The sequence below is a fragment of the Dama dama genome, chromosome 5, assembly GCF_033118175.1.
Source record: "Dama dama isolate Ldn47 chromosome 5, ASM3311817v1, whole genome shotgun sequence".
NCBI classification, from domain to species: domain Eukaryota; kingdom Metazoa; phylum Chordata; class Mammalia; order Artiodactyla; family Cervidae; genus Dama; species Dama dama.
This window is the reverse complement of record NC_083685.1, coordinates 117,946,522-117,961,495: the sequence shown is the minus strand read 5'-3', so window position 1 is coordinate 117,961,495 and position 14,974 is coordinate 117,946,522.

The following is a 14,974-nucleotide window of genomic DNA, read 5'->3' as shown; positions in this document are numbered from 1 at the left end:
CATTCTCCATATGATTTGATTTCAGTTGAAAACCCAGAAAGTGGGACTTCTCTGGCTGTCCAGTGGTTAAGGCTTCGACTTCCAATGCAGCAGTCCAGGTTCCTTCCCTGTTCTAGAAGTTAAGATCCCATGTGCCTCGGGGCCAAAAAACCAAAACATGAAACAGAGGCAATGTTTAACAAATTCAATGAAGACTATTTAAAAATGGTTCACATAAAAAATCAGGGCTTCCCCGATAGCTCAGTTGGTAAAGAATCCGCCTGCCATGCAGGAGACCTCAGTTCGATTCCTGGGTTGGGAAGATCCCCTGGAGAATAAAAAGGCTACCCACTCCAGTATTCTGGCCTGGAGAATTCTATGGACTGTATATTCCATGGGTTCACAAAGAGTCAGATACAACTGAGTGACTTTCACTTCACATCAAAAAATATTTTGAAAAGAAAACCCAGAAAGAGGTCAATCCATTTCTTATCAAAGGGCCTGCTTCATGGACAGTTTTAAGTCCAATGTCCTAAGAGGGACTTGGCTTGCCTTGAAAACACAGCTCAGAATAAAGAAATAGTGATTTCAGTGTTCAAAAGAGACAGCCTCATCTCTCAAAAGTAATAACCTATTAGACGGCGCTGGAATGCCAAAGGAATATGCAGTAAATAATCTGAAAAGCTTCTGAGTCCAAAGTGTTTCTGAAGCCTGAATTATCCCTGCATACATGTCCTAATTCAACAGGAAAAGAATATTTCAATGTGAACTTTGACAATGAAGAGAGAAATTATTCTCATGTTCAGAGAGGCTGGAAGATGCTGGAAATAAATAAAATTCTTCAAGAAAAGTAAAAGGCAAGTTGGAGTGGGAGATTGGCTTCCAGTTGACTCCACAACCTTAGTGATGTCACACATCCTGCAGTTCTTCTCCTGCAAAAGAAAGCATATTAGGGACTTCCCTGGTGGTCCAGCAGCTAAGACTGCATGCTCCCGAGGCAGGGGGCCCAGGTTTGATCCCTGATCAGGGAACTAGATCCCACACGCTGCATCTAAGAGTTCTCATGCTTCAATTAAACATCCTGCAGACTGCAATAAAGATCAAAGACCCCACGCCACTAAGACCTAAGTGGAGAGAAGAGAGGTGAAGAAAGGGTGGGAGAAGAGAAAAGAGAAGAGGGCATGCCCATCTAGCCCTTGGAACCTGGACATACAGAAATTTCCTGCCGTATCTGAGTCTCTGCCACTCCCTGTCCAGCCGCTAAACTTTCTGGGTGGGAGTGCCACTAAGACCCGGTGCAGCCAAAAAGAAAAGAAAGAAAGAAAATGGTGTACTGGGCTTCCGTGGTGGCTCAGTGGTAAAGAATCTGCCTGCCAATGCAGGAAACGTGAGTTCAATCCCTGGTCTAGGAAGATCCCAAATGCCTCGGAGCGACTAAGCCCGTGTACTGTAACTACTGAGCCCATGTGCCCTAGAACCTATGCTCTGCAACAAGAGACATCACTGCAATGAGAAGCCTGCTTGCTGCAGCTAGAGAGTAACCCAGTCACTGCAACTGGGGAAAGCCTTCGTGCAGCAGCAAAGACCCAGTGCAGTCAAAAATAAATAAATGAATGAATAAATTAAAAAAAAATTTTTTTAAAGAAAATGGTGAATTAGGTTTTTTTTTTTGTGTGTGTGTGTGAATTAGTTTCTTACGGCTGCCACAGCAGACCCCCACAAACTGCGACTCAAAACAACAGAAATTTACCCTCCCAAGGCTCTGGAGGCGAGAAGTCCAAAATCAAAGTGTCAGCCATTCCAGGAGCCCTCCAGAGTCTCCAGGGAAGCCTGCTTCCTGGCTTCCTCTAGCTTCTGGTGGTCGCTGGTGATCCTTGGGGCCCCGTGGCTGCTGCTCCACCCTAATCCCCATCTGTGTCATCCCATGGCCTCCTTCCATATGCCTCAGTGTCTGTGTCTTTACATGACTGTCTCCTAAACACACCAGTTGTAGGGTTTAGGGCCCACCCTAGTCCACTGTAACCTCATCTTAACTATTTACATCTGCACAGACCCTGTTTCTAAAGGAGCTCACAATCTGAGGGTCCAGGTAGACACAAATTTTGGTGGAAGAGGGGGACACCAACGCAACCAGAAGGAATTGGACAAGATGACCTCATGTCCTCGTAGCTCTGACCTTCCATGTGTTTCAAATGCTCACGTAAAAAGAAAAGCATGACAACAAGGATTTACCTTCAAGTGATCTTTTTTTCCTAAATATTGTTTTGATGTGGACATTATTTTTTAAAATTGAAGTACAGTTGCTTCATAACGTTGTTCTAGTTTCTGCTAAACAACAGCCTGACTCAGTTCTAAGTATACATATACCCCCTCCCTCCTAAGCCTCCCTCTCCCGCATATCCCATCCCTCTAGGTCATCACAGAGCCCTGGGCTGAGCTCCCTGTACTATACAGCAGCTTGATAGGACCAATTTTATTGAATTTGCTATAATACTTATGTTTCTTTTATGATTTGGGGGGGGCGCTTTTTTTTTTTCCTGGCCACTAGGTATGTGGGATCTTGGCTCCCTGACCAAGGATGGAGCCCAGACTTCCTACCTTGGAAGGGTGAAGTCTTAACCACTGGACCACCAGAATAGTCCCCCAAATAACATTGTTTTAAATTAAGGTAAACAGTGGTGTATAATATGCTTCGTGTGTACAACATTATATTATGACTTCTGTACCCATTGCAGCGTGCTCAGCACCAAAAATTCAGTTTCCATCCATCACCATACAGCTGACTTCCTTTACCCGCCTCCCTCTGCCCCCACACCCCTTCCGCTTTGGTAACCACCCCTCTGTTCTTGGTATCTGTAACATAATCTGAGCCTGCTCCTTCTGGGGTTCTTTCACCCTGCCCTGTTCTCTTGTGTCTCATGTCTCTGCCTCTGAAAATATTATTTGGTTTCTTTCTCTAATCTTCCTCCAAGTTCTCCCTCTCATTTCTTATCCTTTCTCTGATTCCTCTTTCTACTTCTTTTTCTCCTCAAATTCCTCTTTTCCTTTTCTCCCCCCTCACTCCCAATTATGAAGAAGGGACTGGCAACCCACTCCTGTATTCTTGCCTGGGGAATTTCGTGGATGGAGGAACCTGGCAGGTTACAGTCCATGGGGTCCCAAAGAGTCGGACATAACTGAGCGACTAACACTTTTACTTTCACCCCCAATTAACTGACCATCATGTAGAACTAAAGTTTATATATTTCTTACATGAATAGATGAGTTTCATATTCTTAGTTATTTATTTTGAACCAATGCATGGAATATTTTCTATTTTTCTCTCTTTTTAAGGGAAAAAAATTCCTCCCAAAGCCTGCAATGTTGTTTTCTATCTATATCTGACCTTTGGTGGATTATTTTTCCAAGGATTTATTGGATTCATTAGGAAAAACTCCCCAGTTGATGCCTTGCTTCCTCCCAGTCCTGGGATGTGCTGGTTTTCCTGGAACCTCTTGGCACAAGAGGGTCTGGTTTCATGCCAGAAACTATTCCACTAGTTTTCTGGTACAACCAACACTCCCCTCCCCGAGCGAGAAAACCTCCTGCTGTTGGGACTTTGAAGGAGCCCAGGACTGGGTCCTAGAAAAAGGAAAAAGAGTGGATTTCGGTGCCTCCAAAGCGAAGGTGAACCCCAAGCCAGGATCTGACACCATCTGGAGAAGCTCTGTCACACCACCAGCCGCTCAGTGAAAGATGTGTCCCTGAGCTAAGACGGGTTCAGATTCCAGGTTACTTCTCTGGCAAGTCAGTTTCAGAAAAACAAGAAGGCAGAAGAAGCTCTTTGGGGTTTGAATTATTTAGGAACAACCTGGGGCTTCCCTGGTGGTCCAGTGGTTGAGAATCTGCCTGCCGATGCAGGGGACATGGGTTCGATCCCTGATCCAGGAAGATCCCACATACTGAGGAGCAACTAAAGTTCACACCATGACTACTGAGCCTGCGCTCTAGAGCCCGGGAGTTGCAACTACCGAGCCCACGTGCTTCAAGCACTGAAGCCCAAGCGCCCTAGAGCCTGTGCTCTGCAACAAGAGAGCCCACTGCAGTGAGAAGCCCACCCACTGCAACGAAGAGTAGCCCCTGCTCGCTGCAACTAGAGACAGCCCTCATGTAGCAGAGATGACCCAGCACAGCCAAGAATTATTTAATTAATTAAAACAGAAAGAAAGAAATAACCCAGAAGAGTTAGACACGAGGCAGGCATGTGGTCCTTCTGATGGGTCCCTGTGGCAGGGCCAGTCACTGAGGTACAATGTGTCTTTAGTTCCCTCTGGGGTCCTTCGGCTCCTGCCACCAGGCACAGCTCTAGAAAGTCCAGCTGAGGCCCTGTGTGTGCCCCTCAATTCAAGGAAGGTGGTAGTTGGGAGGAACAGAGGAGGAGCAGCCGGCAAAGGAGAGTCCCCCAAACTGGGGAGGGTGCTCTATCCCTGTGAAGGAGTCTGGTCCCTCAGGGAAGTGTCTGATGGCACAGGGTGTCCAGGGAGGCTGGACGCTGGGCCTGGGGCTTGCAGCCTCGGCCACGATCCCCTTACAGCTCATGTAACGGGGAGCCTGGGAAGCCACCAGTCTTCTCAGGACCCTGGGAGCCCCAATCACAAGGAGCTTGAGCAGGGACCACAGCCAGAGTCACTTCCCTTCCCGTTTTCCAGGAACCACATGATCCTTCCAGATTCTTGTGCAACTCCAGGCAGAGAAGGGATTTGCCGATTGAGGCCAACGTTAAATTTCCCAACAGGCTGGCAGAATGGAGGCCCAGGAACAGACTTTATTTCATTTCATGATAATAAAGTAATGTGATATTTGTTGCAGAGCCAAGTTTAAGGATACTAAGTCAGGCCTTCTACACAGAACTTTTAAAAAACATATTTATTTATATATTTGGCTTACACTAGATCTTAGTTTTGGCCCTCCAGATCCCAAATTTTTGTCATGGCTTGTGGGCTCTAGTTCCCTGACTAGGGATCAAACCCAGGCCCCCTGCATTGGGAGCATGGACTGTTAGCCACTGGACCGCCAGGGAAGTCCCTTACGTAGAACTTGGAATCATGCTCTTTGAGGCTGGTGTGCAGGACCATAGAGCATTGCTGGTGAGTGAGCCTAACCAGCCATTCCATCCTCACCTTTTTGGATGTTTTCTCAGTACCTGTTAAGGTGCAGATCCTGTGTGAGATTCAGAGGATGCATCAGAGAACCGATGTACGTGGCCTCTGGGGCTTGTGGTACTTTGCTCACGCTTTTGGTCATGTTTGTTTAGGGGGAAAGTTGCTAGAATGTTAGGGGTTCACAGGAGGTATTCCTTTCTGGTGTTAAAGGTCTATGTGGGAAGTGCACCCCCAGATCTGGAGAGATTGGGAATCATTGCAAAAGGTTTTCAAATGCATAGGGACATTTTTTAAAAATCAATTTGCAAATGCAGAAAAGACAAGTTTATATGAGAGTCTGCAATTTTTTTGTTAGTTAAAGAAGGATCCTTAAACTTGAACAGGTTGGGATCTGTTGATCTAACTGTATTCAACTCTGAATTTGTCAGAGTTCCACTTGCTGTCTTTCAGGGACACAGCTGTCCAACCCTTGGTCCATGAGCAAACGTAAGTAGCCAGGGACATCCCTGGTAGTCCAGTGGCTAAGACTCCACACTCCCAATGCAGGGGGCCCAGGCTTGATACCTGGTCGGGGAACTAGATCCCACATGCAACACCTGAAAGATCCCGCATGCTCCAACTAAGACTCAGCGCAGACAAATTAAGAAAAAACTACATAAGTAGACATGTGTGTGAACACCCACAGGAGCTTGGGATCACACATATGCACACATACACATGCACAGAGCAATAGAGAACAAAGATGACCCCTCCCTGCCCTTGAACAGATCGTGTGCCAAGACCAACACAGGTGCTTCTCTCTCTTTTGCGGGAGGTGTTGGCATATGGGGATGTGATATTGAAAGCAAAAAGTGAAAATCTAGGCAATGTGACTCCAGACAATCCAATATATCACCTTTGCTCATCAGGGCTTATTCAACAAGCAATGAGCACCTGGTTTGTGCAAGGTTTTGCACGTTCCACGGCTGTGCAGAAGACGCCAAGATAAGCAGACACCTTGAAGAGGCAGGAGCCCACAGATAACCAACACAGACTACAAGCCGACCCAGCCCCCAAAGAGGGCGCCTTCCCCTCCACTCCCCACCCCCACCCCACCACCCCCGCCCTCCTGCCGGTTGCACACAGCTGGCTGTTTGCCAAACCCAAGCTGGTCTCTTCTTTCAAGACGGATGCAACTAATCCATGTAGTGGAAGCAGTGGATTCCAGGCCATTCAGGCAAAAGCTCAGAGTTGAACTGGAGTGGAATCCAGCCCCAGGTGGCCCCACCGCTTGATAACATTGCAGCCCAGGTTTGTGTGGCGGAACCAATGCCAGGCGGAGAAAGAACATTTCGTGTGTGTGACACAGCTGTGATGGGCAGAAGCAGAGACGGTAGGGCTCAGCTGAAGATGCGGTCACCATGATTTCTCTCTTTTTTAAGTTGAATCAATTATTTTATTTTTGGCTGCACCGAGTCTTTGTTGTTGCTCGGACTTTCTCTAATTGCAGAGAGTGGGGGCTACTCTCTTGTTGCAGAGCATGGACTCTAGGGCACATGGACTCTAGTGGTTGTGGTGCACCAGATTTGTTGCCCCATGGCACATGGAATCTTCCTGGACCAGGAATCAAACCTGTTTCCTCTGCATTAGCAGGCGGATTCTTAACCACTGGACCATGGGAAGTCCCGTGATTTCTATTTAAATGTTTACCAGAGACTTCCCTGGTGATCCGGTGGGGTGGCTAAGACTCTGCACTCCCAATGCAGGGGGCCTGGGTTTGATCCCTGATCAGGGAGCTAGATCCCACATGCCGCAACTAAGAGTTTGCATTCTGCAACTAAAGATCACACGTGCTGCACCTAAGACCTAGCACAACTCTTTATTTGATAAATAAATATTTTTTTAAAAAATAAAAAGACTGATCCCAGCAGAACAATCCACAATATAATGATGTACAAATGTAAAAAGAGGAAGTACATTGTTGTTAAAGGAAATGGTCCGGCCACTCTTACCCATGTACTGATGAGTATGGCACTCATCACATTTCTTGTAGTTATTTGTCTAGGTGTGCTTATTCCTGTCATTAGACCATGAATTATTTTAAAGGGGAAATCTTTAAATGATTTTTTTTCAGAGAAGGAATTTATAGGAAAAAACATATTATAATTATGAAAATACAGGATATTCAGAAGCTTTGTAAAAGAACTGGGTTTTGAAAAAGCATCGACAGAACACAGAGCAATTGTCCTTACTTGATGGTGGAGGACAGCTTCCTGGTGGCCCAAGAGGTGAATTTGCTGGATACTTCTTTTGGATATAAAACACACCCTAGCAAATACTTTCTGCAACTTAAATAAACAGAAGTGACTTTCGCTCTTGTCCTCTCTGTCCTTGATCTAGCTGGGTCTCGGGAGGGGTACCCTCTGGGAAAAAAAGAAAGAGGATTCTATTTATAGTGCTTGGTGTTTTCTCGTGATTCTGTCTCATTTGCTCAGTTGTGTCTGAGACTTTATGACCCCATGGACTATAGCCTGCCAGACTCCTCTGTCCATGGAATTTTCCAGGCAAGAATACTGGAGTGGGTTGCCATTTCCCACTCCAGGGGATCTTCCCAACACAGGAATCAAACTCTTATCTCCTGCGTGGATTCTTTAACACTGTGCCATCCGGTAGAAAATAAATATCCCCCTGCCACTGAAGATATGAAAATTCAGTCCGTGAACTGCCTCTGGTTCAATGTTTGTCAAAAATCTGAGACAGCAAATATTTGTAAAATGTATTCCTAGACATGTTTACTGGGGCTTCCCAGGTGGCTCAGCAGGAAAGAATCCGCCAGCAATGCAGGAGCCACAGGAGAAATGAATCTGATCCCTGGGTGGGGAAGATCTCTGGAGGAGGGCATGGCAACCCACTCCAGTATCCTTGCCTGGAGAATCCCATGGACAAAGGAACCTGGCGAGCTACAGTCCTTAGAGTCTCAAAGTGTCAGACACGACTAAAGCGACTGAGCACACAGACATGTTTATCCATGTTTTCTTCTAGATTCTCTGGTTTTCACCTTTATTTTCAGGAAGAGCATCAGAAAAGAACTCACGAGCAATCATCATGTGCTTTAACGTCACGCTTTTAGTGTTCCCGGATAAAAGGATCGCAGTCTTCAATGAGGATTTTGGGGGTTTTCGTAAACAGGAGCCCACTTGGGGCCACTGGATGTCACACAGAGTTCTCTGGGCTTGTACTGTATTCCTCCTGGAAGTGCGTCCCTGCTGAGTGTTCAGACATTCTTAGCACAGACAAGGAATACTCTGTAGCCCCACGTGCTTCCCGTTTGACGCGGCTGCCAAAGAAGTCAGCGCCAAATTCTGTACCCCATTAGGGCAATTAACTACCGTCAAGGGCTTGTTAAAGTCAACTCCCTCTTCCTTTAGATGCTATCGCTTCCAACTTGATTCCTAACTGTTCTGTTTTATATGACATTTCATCTCATCAGCAGCTTCAGATCCTTTTGGGAAAAGGCCGAACACAAATAATAACAATTAAGATGGCAGTTTAAAATTTAACTGATAGGAAAAAAAACAACAAATAGAAAAAGAAAAAAGGAAAAATTGACTGATACAAACAAGTCCTGTTTTTAAATTATATTCATTTAGACAAACTGGACAATCTCCCTACAATCCCTGTGACCCTTGTGCACGTCTTTATCATGCCCAAAGATCTGGAGCTCATTTCTTCATCAACTGAATGAGGGGATTGGGAGCTGCCACCTTGAAGCTCTCGTTAAGGAGCACAAATATTTTCTTGTGAACCTACTATGTGCCAGACACTGTTCTAGGTACTGGGGGTATATCAGTGAAGAAAATAGACAGAGATATCTGCCTTCGTGGAACTTAGATTCTAGTAGAGAGAGAGAGAAATAAGCAATTAATATAATAAGCATATTCCATGATACATGAAAGTACTCTTGCCTGGAAAATTCCGTGGACGGAGGAGCCTGGTAGGCTGCAGTCCATGGGGTCGCTAAGGGTCAGACACGACTGAGTGACTTCACTTTCAGTTTTCACTTTCATGAATTGGAGAAGAAAATGGCAACCCACTCCAGTATTCTTGCCTAGAGAATCCCAGGGACGGGGGGAGCCTGGTGGGCTGTCATCTATGGGGTCGCACAGAGTCGGACACGACTGAAGCGACTTAGCAGCAGCAGCAGCAATGATACATGAAAAACTGGCAAGGACTATAGGAAAATGAGCAGACTGAAGGAGAGAGGAGATCACTGGGCAGTGTTCAATAGGGTAGTCTGGGCAAGCCTCAGTAAGAAGTGAGAGTTGGCTAAAATATGGCACAACTGAACCTACCTACGAAAGAGAAGCAAACTCAGAGACACAGAGAATAGACTCGTGGTTGCCTAGGGGGAGAGGGGAGGGGCAGGGAAGGGCTGGCAGTGTGAGATTAGCAGATGTCAACTATTATATACAGAATGAATGGACAGCAAGGTCCTCCTGTATAGCCCAGAGAACTATATTCAATATCCTGTGATAAACCATAATGGGAAATAATATGAAAAAAGAATGTCTATGTGTGTGCAACTGAATCACTTTGCTGTCCAGCAGAGATTGGCACAACTTTGTAAATCAGCTATTTGTGTGTGTTAGTCGCTCAGGCGTGTCTGACTCTGCCCGCCAGGCTCCTCTCTCCATGGAATTCTCCAGGCAAGAATAGTAGAGTGGGTTGCTGTTCCCTTCTCCAGGGGATCTTCCCAACCCAGGGATAAAACCCAGGTCTCCTACACTGCAGACAGATTCTTTACCATCTGAGCCACCAGGGAAGACTTCAGTAAAAAAATATATATATATATTAAAAAAAAAAGAACAAGAAGTGAGATTTGGAGAAAGACTTGAGGAAGCTGATGGAGTTGGCCAAACAGAAGCATACCTGGGGAAGAGTGTGCAGGCAGAGAGGACAGCTAGAACAAAGGCGCTGTGGTCAAGAAGCACCAAGGTCAAAGGGCCAGGGAGGAGGGAGGGAGGGAGGGAGAAGGGATGGAGGGAAAAAGCAGGAGATAAGCCCAGCTTCATTGCCGGCTCTGACAGAAAAATAAAGGTTGCCTCATTGATGGCTCAGATGGTAAAGAATCCGCCTATAATACAGGAGATGCAAGAGACACAGGTTTAATCCCTGGGGTGGGAAGATCCACTGGGGAAGGGCACGGCTACCCACTTCACTATTCTTGTTTGGAGAATCCCATGGACAGAGGAACCTGGCGGGCCCCAGTCCATGGGGTCACAAAGAGTCATGGACACAACTGAATGACTAACACTTTCACTTTCACATTTCAAGTGTAAATAGATATGATTCTTCATATGCTTCTGCTAACCCTGCTCCTCCAGGTGTGTTCCCCAAAGCGGCAGCATCACAGTCACCCTGAAACTTGTTAGAAAGGCATAATCTTAGGACCTACAACAGCCCCACTGAGTCAGCATCCTGATGAACAATATCCCGCTGTTGCTGGGAGGATGTTCTTAAAGGATGTTGTCATTGTTCAGTCACTAAGTCACGTCCAACTCTTTGCGACCCCATGGACTGTAGCATGGCAGGCTTCCCTGTCCTCCACTATCTCCTGGAGTTTGCTCAGGTTCATGTCCATTGAGTCGGTGATGCCACCAACCATCTTGTCCCCTGTGGCTCCCTTCTCCCGCCTTCAATCTTTTCCAATGAGTTGGTTCTTCGAATCTCATGGCCAAAGTGTGGGAGCTTCAGCTTCAGTATCAGTCCTTCCAGTGAATAGTCAGGAGTGATTTCCTTTAGGGTTGACTGGTTTCATCTCCTTGCCATCCAACGGACAAAAATCTTCTCCAGCATCACAATCCAAAAGCATCAAGGTATCTTGAGAGGATACCACATTTATAAAGAGATAGGCATTTTATTTTTTTTTATTTTTATTAAAATGTAGTTGATTGGGACCTCACTGGTAGTCAAGTGATTAAGACTTCACTTTCCAGTGCAGAGGGTGTGGGTTTGATCCCTGGTTGGGCACCTGGTTGGGTAAGAAAACATTAAACAGAAGCAATATTGTAAAAAGTCCAATAAAGACTTTAAAAAATGGTCCACATTTAAAAAGAAATCTTAAAAAAAAAAAAAAAAAAGAAATACAGTTGAGGTACAGTGTGTGTTTCAGGAATATGGCAAAATGATTCAGTTTTATATATGTGTACTTTTTGTTTTATTTTCAGATTCTTTTCCATTATAGGTTATTGCAAGATATTGAGTACACATCCCTGTGCTACACAGTAGGTCTTTGTTGGTTATCTATTATATATACAGTAGTGTGTATCTTTTAACTCCAAACTCCTACATTATCCCTCCTCCCAATATACAGGCATCATAAACAGCATATGCTTTACCTAGTAAGCGCCTTATTTGGTTGAGACAGTTCAGTTCAGTTCAGTCACTCAGTCGTGTCTGACTCTTTGTGACCCCATGGACTGCAGCACGCCAGGCCTCCCTGTCCATCACCAACTCCCGGAGTTCACTCAAACTCACGTCCATTGAGTCGGTGATGCCTCCCAACCATCTTATCCTCTGTCATCCCCTTCTCCTCCTGCCTTCAATCTTTCCCAGCATCAGGAGCTTTTCAAATGAGTCCACTCTTCGAATCAGGGGGCCAAAGTATTGGAGTTTTAGCTTCAGCATCATTCCTTCCAATGAACATTCAGGACTGATTTCCTTTAGGATGGACTGGTTGGATCTCCTTGCAGTCCAAGTGACTCTCAAAAGTCTTCTCCAACACCACAGTTCAAAAGCATCGATTCTTTGATGCTCAGCTTTCTTTATAGTCCAACTCTCACATCCATACATGACTACTGGAAAAACCATAGCCTTGACTTACCTTTGTTGGCAAAGTAATGTCTCTGCTTTTTATTTATTTATTTATTTAAATTTATTTTATTTTATTTTTTTGTCTCTGCTTTTTAATATGCAGTCTGGGTTGGTTGAGACAATCCTTAAAACAAGGATCTTTTCCTAAGGGCTGTTGAAGGGCAAGAGCTGCTAGAGCGTCACCTAGTGGTGGCATAAGAGAATTCGCGTATCTTGTAGAATTCAGTATTATATTTAAAGTAGTCGTAGTTTTAACACAATTGGCTTGGACTTCTAAGTACCTCCAGATCAGAAAATACCAGAATGGGCTGAGGAACTTCTCTAAATTAAAGGGTACTTGAAAAGGACTGGACAACTAAATGCAACCCGTGATCTTGGATTGGATCTCAAATCTTTTTTTCTTTTAAAGGAGTTACTCAAGGACAATAAAGGGCCAATAGGGAATATTTGAATATGAAATGTATACAAGATAATAGCAAAGTGTTAGTGTTCAATTTCCCAAGTGTGATATTACACCATGGTTATACAGGATATTTTCTTAGTATTAAGAATAAAAAGTCATGAAGTCTATACCTAAATTTCAAGCAATTCAGCAAAGATTACAATTAATACATAAAAAGAGAGTGAAATAAAGCAAACGTGCAAAATGGTAACAACTAGTGAATCCAGGTGAAGAATATACAACTGCTCATTGTATTACTTCTTGTAACTTTTCTGAAGGCTGGTAAGTTTTCAAAATTAAAAATAAAATGAATCGCTATCACACATGGACACATTTAAGTCACAAGGAACTCCTCCAGGAGACCTGGGACCAGGGGACCAAGTGGTAACAGCTGGGGGGTAAACTTGAACCCTACCCAATGGTCATCTCTGTTTCTCTGGCTGATTTCTTTGGAGAGACTGAAGACCAAACCTTTGAGTGGATGGAGAGCGAAGTGACGGAGTCCCAAGGAGCAGGGGTGAGAAATCAGCTCAGGCCTGGGTCCCCCAGCCTGGCTATATCATGGGCTCTGTTTCCCCACTATTTCATTTCTTCATTCTGTATTATTTTAAATTACAAACATGGTGCATATTTACTGTGGAAAAAATCCAAACGATATAGAAGGGTAGAGAGTAAAATATGAAAACTCTTAAAACCATTTCCCTGCTCCTATTCACTCTGCCTTGAAATAACCAGGGTGAACAGGTCCTTCCAGGCTCCTTTCTGTTTAGTGATAAACCCTGGTTATGCACATCCATGTAGGCAAGCTTTGTGTGGATTTACCTATTTAGCCACAGCATCTGGCATATGAGTGAGTGTTAGTCGCTGTCATGTCTGAGCCTTTGCGACCCCATGGACTATAGCCAGCCAGGCTCCTCTGTCCATAGGATTTTCCAGGCAAGAACACTGGAGTGGGTTGCCATTCCCTTTTCCGGGGGATCTTCCCGACCCAGGGATTGAACCCTGGTCTCCTGCATTGCAGGCAGATTCTTTACTCTCTGAGCCACAATACTTCCTTATTAAATGTTGTTTGAATAAATGATTTCCTTTCACAGAAATGAGATCATTCCGAACATGTTTTTTCTCTCCTGCTGTTTTCATTTAACAGTCGATATCCTCCCACCGTCTATATAGGTTTAGTCTGTTTTGCTTCATTATATTTTTTTAGATTTCTTTCTTTATTTTATTTTTTGACTGTGGTGTGTCTTAATTGCTGCACTTGGACTTTCTCTAGTCACAGCGAGCGGGGGCTTCTCTTCATTGCGGTGCTCGGGCTTCTCATTGCAGTGGTTTCTCTGGTTGCAGAGCGTGGGCTCTCGGGCATACAGGCCTCAGCAGTTGCAGACTGAGGGCTCTAGAATGCTGGCTCAGTAGTTGTGGCACACAGGCTTAGCTGCTTTGGGCATGTGAGATCTTCCTGGACCTGGGATCGAACTCATGTCCCCTACATTGTCAGGCGGATTCTTATATACCGCACCACCAGGGAAGTCTAATAGTCAAGAGCGTTAAGCACCATTCTAGGTGGTGGGCAGTCAGCAGCCCCCTGCCCACCTGGTGGGTGTGAGCATCTTGGTGAGGGAACCTGCCCGTTACCTGAGCCTCCAGAAAAGAAGAAACTAAACTCAGTGTCTACATACCTCAGCAAAAGAAAGAGAGGCAGAGACACAAAGACAGAGAGAGAGAGAATACGACAGAGACTGAAGCTCTTCTAGGAAAACAGACAAGCAGCGTGAGCCCTGGAAAACAGATGAAGTGATGGGTGCTCACAGCGTTCGTTGGCAAAATTACTAAGCATGCACAAAAAGAAACTAATGACTGTGCGTTCCCAGGCTTGATTAAACAGTAATTATACTTCAAAAGCTTGCTAAATGTCCCTCTTAAAAAACCACCCAGCTAGGCAATTTTTCTTTCACATTTAATAGCAACTATTCCTGTATTCTTTCTTGTCCAAAATGGCCATAATAATGGGGGCGTGGTGGGACAAGCATCTCTAGAAGCTGCCAGCGGGAGAGAGAGCAGCACCATCTTCCCGGAGAAGAACTCCTCCGAGAGCCTGAGAAACCTTCCTGCTTTGGCGCCATCATTCCATTTCCAGGAATCTTTCCTAAGGCAATCAGTAGACCCACAGAGGAAGATTTACATACAAAGATGTTCATCGCTGTCTTGTTCATAGTACAAAAACATGGGAAATCACCTAAGCAGTGATGCTTGATGAGGGACTCATTTTTTCCTTTTTTGACTATGCCAAGTGGCTTTGGAGACCCACCAGGGATTGACCCTGGGCCCTGGCCATGAAAAGTGCAGAATCCTAATCAGTGGATTTGCCAGGGAATTCCCAGTGCATTTTATTTTATTTTTTAATTTGGCTTCACCACGCCGTGGGGGCTTCCCCGATGGCTCAGACAGTAGAGAATCTGCCTGCAATGCAGGAGACCCGGGTTCAATCCCTGGGGTCAGGAAGATCCCCTGGAGAAGGGAATGGCAACCCATTCCAATATTCTTGCCTGGAAAATCCCATCGA